Here is a 10,214-nt window from a genome sequence, read left to right on the forward strand (position 1 = left end):
AAGTTGAATAGAAAAGATGGCCATTTGCATATGCAGCTTTAAATCTAGTGTATGGATGAGTCCTGAGCAGATTTATGGCAATCATCATCATCATCTTGAGAACTGCACCCGTCTTGTACAGGTGCAAAGAATGCGCCTGTACAAGATGGAATGTATATCAAAGATTTGTGTAATCCAAAATAAAGCCCATCTGAAAGGGACATACTTACTTTGCATCTGCCTGTCTTTATTGTACTCTATTGGCATGTGAATGTCCCTGATCTGCATCTCCAAGTACAGAGAAGTACTGGCATAAGTTGTACACATGTGCAGTGTGACTAATTTTACCTAAGGGACAAAATTATGAAATGCAATGCAGTGTATTAATTGGCCTGTGAGAAATCATTATAGGGAATAGGCAGATAGGTTTGCATCTTTTTTGTAAACCTTTTACTTCAATGTTCTGTAATACCGACTGTCTGGCGCTGCAGAGTTTTTCAGTATATATATTGTGCAATTTACTTGCATCAATTTAATAGTCACCTCAGGACATAAAATAACATTTTATGCAAGCTGAATAGGTATTGTGATAACTAAGTATTAATACAATGCTAAATATTGAAGTCTCCCATGCTATGAACTGTTCACATGCACTGTGTAAGTTACTAATAAAAATGCATTTGATCACTTTTCCAAATTAAAAAATTAATGCACAGAATGTACATGGAAAATATAATTTTTTTTTAGAACTTGGAAAGAATATAAAATGATGCCTCAAAATTAGTTATAAATATTTCATCATTTGACATTACATAACATAGTTCATAGTTTGTCTTCTTAATATAATATTGCCTGTTCAGCTTGCTTAGTATCAAACTAAGGTATTGCAGTCTAAATTAAGAAACAGCCAAGTATGTGTTGATAAAGGAACTAATGTAATTTGATACATGACTCTTGAACAGGTGCATTTTATTTAGCCTGAGGGTATTTCAATTAATATCTATAATAGTGCACATCTAAATTCAGCAGTAAAATGTGATAGTACTGAAACTACAGCAAGTGAAAGTTGTAAAGGTAAAATATACACATTGTAATAAAATGGTCTTTTTTTTTTACTAAGTACAAGAGTGCAAATATACAGAAACCCATATACACCAATTAGAGATTTACGTTTATTTTCTAAAGTACACTACACCAATTCAAGGTCACTGTTGATTGGTTGTAGACAGCATAATAACTTTATAATATTTTAATGTAATTATAAGAAAACATTATGTGAAATCCATGTTATTATTTCTTCAGTTTATATTAGTAAGACATACAGTGATAATCTATAAAGTAGTTTGTGGGGTTTTCAGTCAGTTTATCCAAAATTATTTTCTAAATGAGATACACAAAATTCCCAATCAGGACACATTTTTCTATTCCCCTAAATCTCCCAGATTATGCTGAACCCCACAAAACACACATTTTTTTCTTTATTTAGCCATTTCACACTACGAGAACCATACTGCTTTTGCCCTTTAATTCACTGAATGTCAGGTCATTTGATATTCATAAAGATGAAGTAAACTTTACCTATTAAGTTTGATGGAAAAGATTTCATTATAATTAGGAAACATAAGATGTCATATGTAAAAGTAGACTAAGGACATTTACTAAGCTAAACCACAGGTGATTTGGTTTAAACCACCATAAAAACTGCCATCCAAAAGACAGGACAATTTAAATAACTGTTTCTGAATGGCTTGAAAGCTCCAATATGGTCCATAAGTTAATTATAAATTAATTTTGCCCCCCTTAAACAATAAATAATGATTGTGCCATTAATTTACATGTGAATTGTGTTTCCTTTTATGTTCTGAATGGCAAAATAGCTTAAACTGCAGCAATCTCGCCACTCATAACCACCTCTTTTGTTTTGGCTGTTTGAATGACGGTTTTGCTGCAGCTTTGCAAACCCCATCTTAGCAAATCAGGGGGTTTGTATGTTCATCATTGTTAAAATGGGGATGGCGATTTGTAAGGTGGTGGTTTTGTAAAATGTTAATTGTGGCCATTTTAATGGCAGGTTGGGCTTTAGTAAATCCGTGGGTTTTAAAACCGCTGAAAAATTGCCGAAAACTGACGGTTTCACCAAACCTCTCTTTTGTAAATCTAGCCCTAAAAGTGTTTTTTTGCTGTCAAGCAATGAATATAAAATTTCACATTACATAATATGGGCCATACATTGATTGCCTAACAACCTGCCTGTTCCATTTGCTTTATATCAAAGTGAGGCTTCTAAGTCTAAAGGGTAAATTTATCAAGATGTGAGTTTCCGGCAGGTTTGAAAAGTGGAGGTGTTGCCTATAGCAACCAATCAGATTCTAGTTAGCATTTATTTAGTACATTCTACAAAATAATAGCTAGAATCTGATTGGTTGCTATAGGCAAGATCTCCACTTTTCAAACCCGTTGGAAACACACAGCTTGATAAATTTACCCCTAAATGAAGAAAGAGCCAAGTATGCTTAATTATCAAATGTGCAAAAATAATTATAGATTGCATTTAAATATAAAGTAAATTATATAAAGAAATAGTTATATGAAACCCCAGAAAAATAATTTGCCTGATTCACTTCCATTTGCTGGTTCAAGTTGATGAAATGTGATTTCAATTTGCAACTACATTTTCACAGCTTTTGAACATTTTACACCCAAATTACTTAGCTTAATAATCTATCAAAGTACAAAATATTTATAGATAATTTTTCTTTTTCATTTTACAAATTGTTTTTATCTGCATAATCATATCCTTGATCAAAGTTATGTGAATGTTCTAATATAAATTGTGTCATTTTATGTTTCCTACTTCAGATGGCAGCATCTGTTAGTTCATTGCATACACTTACATAGGTAGTAGTACTTGGCTTTTGTACAAATTGTGACAGTACCCTTTGTTTCTGTTAATAAAGTGTTACATTTTCAATACCACAGTCATAACAGACAAAACTGGCATTTGTGGGAGAGCAATAGACACACTAATGTGCCTAGTTTAGCAAAGAAGTGCTATTCTTTTAGTGGGATGCATTTCTAGACAAACTGTATTCAGGGCTGCCAAGAGGAATTCAGGGCCCTGGTACAACAACTTCATGGGGCTCCATGAGCATGGTAAAAAAATTTACGCCACTGCGCAAAGTAATTAGTGATTGTGGTCATACAATTAGGGGTGTAACTATGCATCATTGGAGTGTGGCTAGCAGGTCAAAATCGCTAGGCCCTGAATTCGCCGGAGCGCGACATCTGTCCAAGCACTCCTGACTTTCAGGACATCTAGCACCACAGTGTAGTATAGAAAGAATATGCAGTGTGTACAGAAAGAGTTCACATTTTTGGCAGAACACTCACCGAAAATTGACATTTTCCCACTAGATTCACAACATTTCACAGACGCTCCTGCTCTCCTGCTCTCTTCTACCTGTTCTTGTTACTTTCACCACCTGTGGCTGCAGGTTTCTTTAGTTGTGGCTTGTTTGGATCCTGGAATGTTTGGGGCCCTATTTTAAAAAAAAATAATGGGTACATTCCAAACAGCCCCGGCGTTAAATCAATACCTCCCATGATTAATAATTAGGACAATGTCCAGCTTCAACATTAAAATAATAGGTTTATTTATTAAATGGGAACACTATTTCCCTCCCTACAAACAGCCCAAGCAATAAATTAATAGTATCTATATTTCATTAATATACCTATTTATTATACCTAATATACCTATATTTCATTAAGATACCTATCGCCCAAAGCCACCCTCACTAGACGTAACCTGGATGCTATTGACCCCACCTCCTTCTCCTCCTCTCTCGAAACTCTCCTTTCACTCCTTCCCTCCCTAGCCTGTCCTGACCAGGCCTCCTCTCTCTACAATCACTCCCTCACCACTGCCCTGGACGCTGTTGCCCCGGCCTCTTCTATCCGCCGCCACCGCATTATTACCCAACCCTGGCAATCAAAACTTACCCACTTCCTCCAAAGATACTCCCGCACTGCTGAACACCTCTGGAGGAAATCTCGCTCCCTGGCTGACTTCCTCCACTTTAAATTCATACTCTCTTCTTTCTCCTCTGCCCTCTCCTTCGCTAAACAATCCTTCTTTAAGTCCCTCATTTCTTCTCAGTCCTCCAATCCCCGCCGCCTCTTTGCCACCTTCAGCTCCCTCCTCTCCCCCCCCTCCCCCTCTGTCCCGCCTTCCCTCTCCGCTTCTGACTTCGCCACTTTCTTCTCTTCCAAAATTGAGGCCATCAGACTGAACATCTCCTCCCCTTTTCCCGCCACCCTCATCGCTTCACCTCCCCCCATCAACCAACTCTGGTGCTCTTTCAGCCCTACAATCAGTGAAGAAGTTCGTTCCCTTATTCTTTCCTCTCCACGCTCTACCTGCCCTCTCGATCCCATCTCCTCCCACCTCCTTCGCTCTCTCTCTCCAATGGCCTGCTCTTGCCTAGCACACCTTCTTAACCAATCACTCTCCTCTGGTGTAGTACCCTCCTCTTTTAAACTCGCTCTTATCTCTCCTATCCTCAAAAAACCCAATCTTGACCCCACCTCTCTTGCTAATTATCGCCCTATCTCTCTTCTCCCCTATGCCTCCAAATTACTTGAGCGGATTGTCTGCAGCCGCCTAACCAGGCACCTCGTGGACAATTCCCTCCTTGACCCTCTCCAATCTGGCTACCGCCCCCTCCATTCTACCGAAACTGCCCTGGCCAAGGTTACTAATGATCTCCTATCAGCCAAATCCAAGGGTCACTTCTCCGTACTCATCCTCCTTGACCTCTCTGCAGCCTTTGACACCATGGACCACCCCCTCCTGCTGCAAACTCTTCTCTCTCTCGGCCTCTCTGGTTTTGTCCATGCCTGGTTCGCCTCATACCTCGCTAATTGCTTCTTCTCTGTATCCACGTCTGGTTCTTCCTCCTCCCCCTACCCTCTCCCTGTAGGAGTCCCGCAGGGCTCTGTTCTTGGCCCTCTACTCTTTTCGCTCTACACTTCCTCCCTTGGTGCTCTCATCTCCTCCTTCGGTCTTCAGTATCGCCTTTATGCTGACGAAATTCAACTCTATATCTCCTCTCCTGATCTTTCCTCCACCCTCCTCGCTCGGGTATCCGACTGCCTCTCTGCCATCTCCTCCTGGATGTCCGAGAGCTTTCTCAAAATCAATATCTCTAAAACTGAACTCATTGTCTTTCCTCCGCCCAGACTCCCATCCCACGATGACCTCTCTATTGTCGTCAACAACACCACCATCTCCTCTGTCACCCAACTTCGCTGCCTGGGTGTCACCCTCGACTCCTCTCTCTCTTTTGCCCCCCACATTCATTCCCTTGCCCAAGCCTGTCGCTTCCAACTACGCAACATCGCCCGCATCCGTCCTTTTCTCTCTCAGGATGCCACCAAAACTATCATCCACGCACTCATCATCTCCCGCCTTGATTATTGTAACCTCCTCCTCACTGGCCTTCCCCATTACAGTCTCTCCACTCTCCGCTCTATACTCAATGCGGCTGCAAGACTCATCTTCCTCTCACGCCGCTCCTCCTCTGCCTCTCCTCTCTGCCTTGCCTTACACTGGCTCCCCTTCCCCTACAGAATCCTCCTCACCACCACTTACAAGGCTCTCTCCAACTCTATTGCCCCTTATATCTCTAACCTCCTCTCCATTCACACTCCTGCCCGCTCCCTGCGCTCGGCCAACGACCGCCGCCTCTCCTCCACCCTTATCACCTCTTCCCACTCCAGAATCCAAGACCTCTCTCGTTCCATCCGTCTCTCTCCTACCCTGTGCTCCTTCAAACGTGCACTCAAAACGCACCTCTTCCTCAAAGCCTACCAACCATCTACTTAACCCCCATCTCCTCCCTTTGCTCGTCCTCCCTTCTCTCCTCTTGCCTCAACTGGCTCCTCTTGTGCCTGGTCTGTTTACCCTCCCTTAGGATGTAAGCTCGTATGAGCAGGGCCCCCTCCCCTCCTGTCTCCATACCTGTTCTTCCGCTCCGTCTTTACTGCATATGACTAGCCGGAGTATTGGTACTTTTTGTTCATTGTTCTGTATGGTTTCACCCTGTATAGTCTACTGTTAGTACTGTGTACTTTTCTCTCTCTCATCCCTCTACTTTATCACCACACTGTGTCTTTCTCTCTCTTTCTCCCCTTTTCTTCATCACTGCACTGCGCCTTTGTTTCCCCCCCTCTTCTTCATCACCACACTATGCTTTTCTCTCTCTCCCCCCTCTTTTTCATCACCACACTGTGCTTTTGCCCCCCCTCTTCTTCATTTCCACACTGTGCCTTTGTCTCCCCCCCTCTTCTTCATCACCACACTGTGCCTTTGTCCCCCCGTCTTCTTCATCACCACACTGTGCCTTTCTCTCCCCCACTCTACTACATCACCACAATGTGCCTTTCTCACTCTCCTCCCGCTCTTTTTCATCACCACACTGTGCCTTTCTCTCCCTCTCCCCCTCTTCTTCATCACCACATTGTGCCTTTCTCTCTTTCCCTCCCCCCTCCCCTCATCACGCTGTGCCTTTCCTCAGTTCTTTTACTTACCTTTGTATTGGTTTCTTTCATCTCTTTTCTTTTTGTCTGTCTTCTGTCTTCTCTCTTCTGTGCGCCGCTCCTCACTGTCGTTCCCCCCCCCACGCGCAAAAAAAAAAGAAGATTAAAAAATTCCGTCGGCAGTGAGGGTTTGAGCGGGGCCCCTTGGCATGCCCGGTAATTAGTCCACCCCCCCCCCCCCCCTTCTCGGGTGCCCTGACTGTATTCAATGTAATGTAAAGCTAAAAAGTTGAAAGAAAAAAATACACAAAGTCACATATTAAATAAGTGAAAGTATCCAAATCTCTCAACTATGGAGCTCACTGAATTGGGACAGGTGCCTTGATGGAGGCATGTTCATGACAACACCTTGGGGGCATGCTTAGCACTATGAAGCACTAGGCTGCCTATAGATACTCAGATATGCAGAGTAGCAGTAAATGGAATATACCTCCCAACTTTCATCTTCTTCTTCTTCAGGACTGGCCATGATGTTATAGTGATATTAGTATGGGCTACTAGTATTAGTAATCTCACAGACATTTCCCCTAGTGTAGAACAGGAGGAACGAGTTTCCAAGAGACTGTAAGTAATTTTATTAGGGGTATATACCGGCGGTTCCCAAACTGGGGTGCCGCGGGCCAGCCATAAAAAAAAAAGAACACAGAAACATACCAATCCGTCGGGTGCCGGGACCCAGCAGCCTCCTCTCTTCTGCAGCTGTCACTGAATATCGACGTCAGTAACAAGCTGCGGGAGATAGGAGGCTGCTGGGTCCCGGCGCCCGACGGATTGGTAAGTTACTGTGTTCTTTTTTTTTTTATGGCTGGTGCCTGGCACAGGGCAGAGTGAGAGGGATCGCGACAGCGGGGCAGAGGAGGGGGACAGAGAGCAGAGGATGGTGACAGCGGGGCAGAGGAGGGGGACAGAGAGCAGAGGATGGTGACAGCGGGGCAGAGGAGGGGGACAGCGGGGCAGAGGAGGGGGACAGAGAGCAGAGGATGGTGACAGCGGGGCATAGGAGGGGGGCAGAGAGCAGAGGAGGGGGGCAGAGAGCAGAGGATGGTGACAGTGGGGCAGAGAAGGGGGACAGAGAGCAGAGGATGGTGACAGCGGGGCAGAGGAAGGGGACAGAGAGCAGAGGATGGGGACAGCGGGGCAGAGGATGGGGACAGAGAACAGAGGATGGGGACAGAGAGCAGAGGATAGGGACAGAGAGCAGAGGATGGGGACGGAGGGGCAGAGGAGAGGGACAGAGAGCAGAGGAGGGGCACAGCAGGGCAGAGGATGGGGACAGAGAGCAGAGGATGGGGACAGCGGGGCAGAAGAGGGGGACAGAGAGCAGAGGAGGGGGACAGCTGGGCAGAGGAGGGGCACAGCGGGGCAGAGGAGGGTGACACAGCGTGAGAGGGGCAGTGGAGGGGGACACAGCGTGAGAGGGGCAGTGGAGGGGGACACAGCGTGAGAGGGGCAGTGGAGGGGGACACAGCGTGAGAGAGGGCAGTGGAGGGGGACACAGCGTGAGAGGGCAGAGGAGGGGACAGGGTGTGAGAAAGCAGAGGAGGGGGACATTGTGAGAGAGGGCAGAGGAGGGGGGGCAGCGTGACAGAGCAGAGGAGGGGGGACAGCATGACAGAGGGCAGAGGGGGCAGTGTGAGAGAGGGCAGTGTGTCTGGATGCAGAGGGGGCAGAGTGTCTGGATGCAGAGGGGGCAGAGTGCCTGAGGGCAGTGTGTCTGGATGCAGAGGGGGCAGTGTGTCTGGAGGCAGAGGGGGCAGAGTGCCTGAGGGCAGAGTGTCTGGATGCAGAGGGGGCATTTTTGCATACAACTAAATAAGTATTTCTGTCCTGACCTAAATACTTATTACAATTTTTTGACCCAACTACTTCTAAAACAGGACTGCTCAATAATTATTCTGGAGGGGTGCCTTGAAAAAATTTGGAGACTCTAAGGGTGCCGCGAACTGCAAAAGTTTGGGAACCACTGGTATATACATTATGTTTGTTAATGCTTATTGACACTTCATGCATTGGTGGAACTACCTCCACTGCATGGAGTGTTGCAGCTACTGGGCCCAGAATCGAGTGATATCTGGCATTGTTGGGTCATACTTCGCGAGGTCCCCACTGCTTATGTCTAATATGCTAATGTGCTTTCTTTCTAATGTTTTATGCATTTGTAGTGCCTGTAGGAAACTATGGGCTAATTCATTAAGAAACTTAAATGCTGATACTTGCCGTATTTTGCATTAAATTACACTGACTATGCCCATAAATGAGTGTTCTACTTTAACGACCATATTATTAACAGGTGACAAAATTTGAACACTTATTTTTTCTCTGTGCATTCTCTTAGAACTTTATATTCCACATATGTATTGCATGCATCCTGCAGCATATTGTGTCTGTCAGTGCAGAGCCTACTTAGACCCATATTCAACAAGTGACGTTTCTTCAGATCTGCTTGTATTGAATATGGACATGGAATATGCCAGTGTTTGTTTTTAAAGCACACATTGGGGGGAATTCAATTCCTCCCAGGGTAATGTCACGCTAAACCTATTACCGTTAATATGGTAATTTTAAGCATGCTTTCTGCTCGCGGGTCAGGGAGCCACGAGCAAAAAGCCGGTATTTAAATGACTGTATTAACGGTAATTGCGCACACTATCGTAATGTAGGTAATAGTGGGCAGGCCGCATTGTTTTCGGCAGTAATGTTGCCAGTTGAATTCCCCCCATTGTGTTTGAAATTAAAATAAAAAGGTTATGTCTAACAGGCCGAAGAAAGCTATTCTTTGAACCCCTCAGTATATGTTACTGAATTCCATGATCTACAATTATTTTCCGTAAGACTTCCATTAGAAATGTAATATAGCCTATATAGTTATTGTACAGTTAGATAAATTGTTACTATAAGGATCAGTAAAATAACATAAAATTGTCACACGCTATCCCATATGGATTGAAACTGGTCTCTGCCTCACAATTTCAAATCCTGACATGTTTCATGCACCAACGTGTCTTTTCTTAACAATGAAATACATACATATATAACATGATAATATTAACAACTATACATACTGTAAGATAAGTAAAATGAGGAGGGAATCACATCATATGATGAGTCAAACAAATTAACCCGTTTTCCTTTCTTATACACAAATCTCATACATGTGGTAACATTATCTAATTAATTGTGTTCATACAATTTTTACCTATACATCAGGAACTCATAACACATAGAAGGTAAATATATCCATAATGGTTTTAACACAAAACCTTATACATACTTCCAAATTACCATGTCCATTTCCACTGTTATAGATGGCCACGCATGCTGTGTTATCACAGTCAATATCTTACAAAAATCACAGAGGATGGCCACTGTGTGCGGCATTCAGCCGAACACACTAATAGGCTGCAATGAAGTCATCCAGACACTCAACCCACGTGTATGACTAAATTGAAAGATAATTCTGTCCTTTCTCAACTGCATTCACTGCTAATGGTGCTACTGTTTTAAGACAAAAAATAGCAAGAATTTTGCCAGTAATACCAACATTATCCTTTTTTACCTTCAAATCTAACTTTAGTTTTTTTTTTACATCATGAGGCATGTTATGTCTTTAAGTAGCTAAGAAGTGCAAATTTGTT

The sequence above is a fragment of the Mixophyes fleayi genome, chromosome 4 (assembly GCF_038048845.1).
Source record: "Mixophyes fleayi isolate aMixFle1 chromosome 4, aMixFle1.hap1, whole genome shotgun sequence".
NCBI lineage: Eukaryota > Metazoa > Chordata > Amphibia > Anura > Limnodynastidae > Mixophyes > Mixophyes fleayi.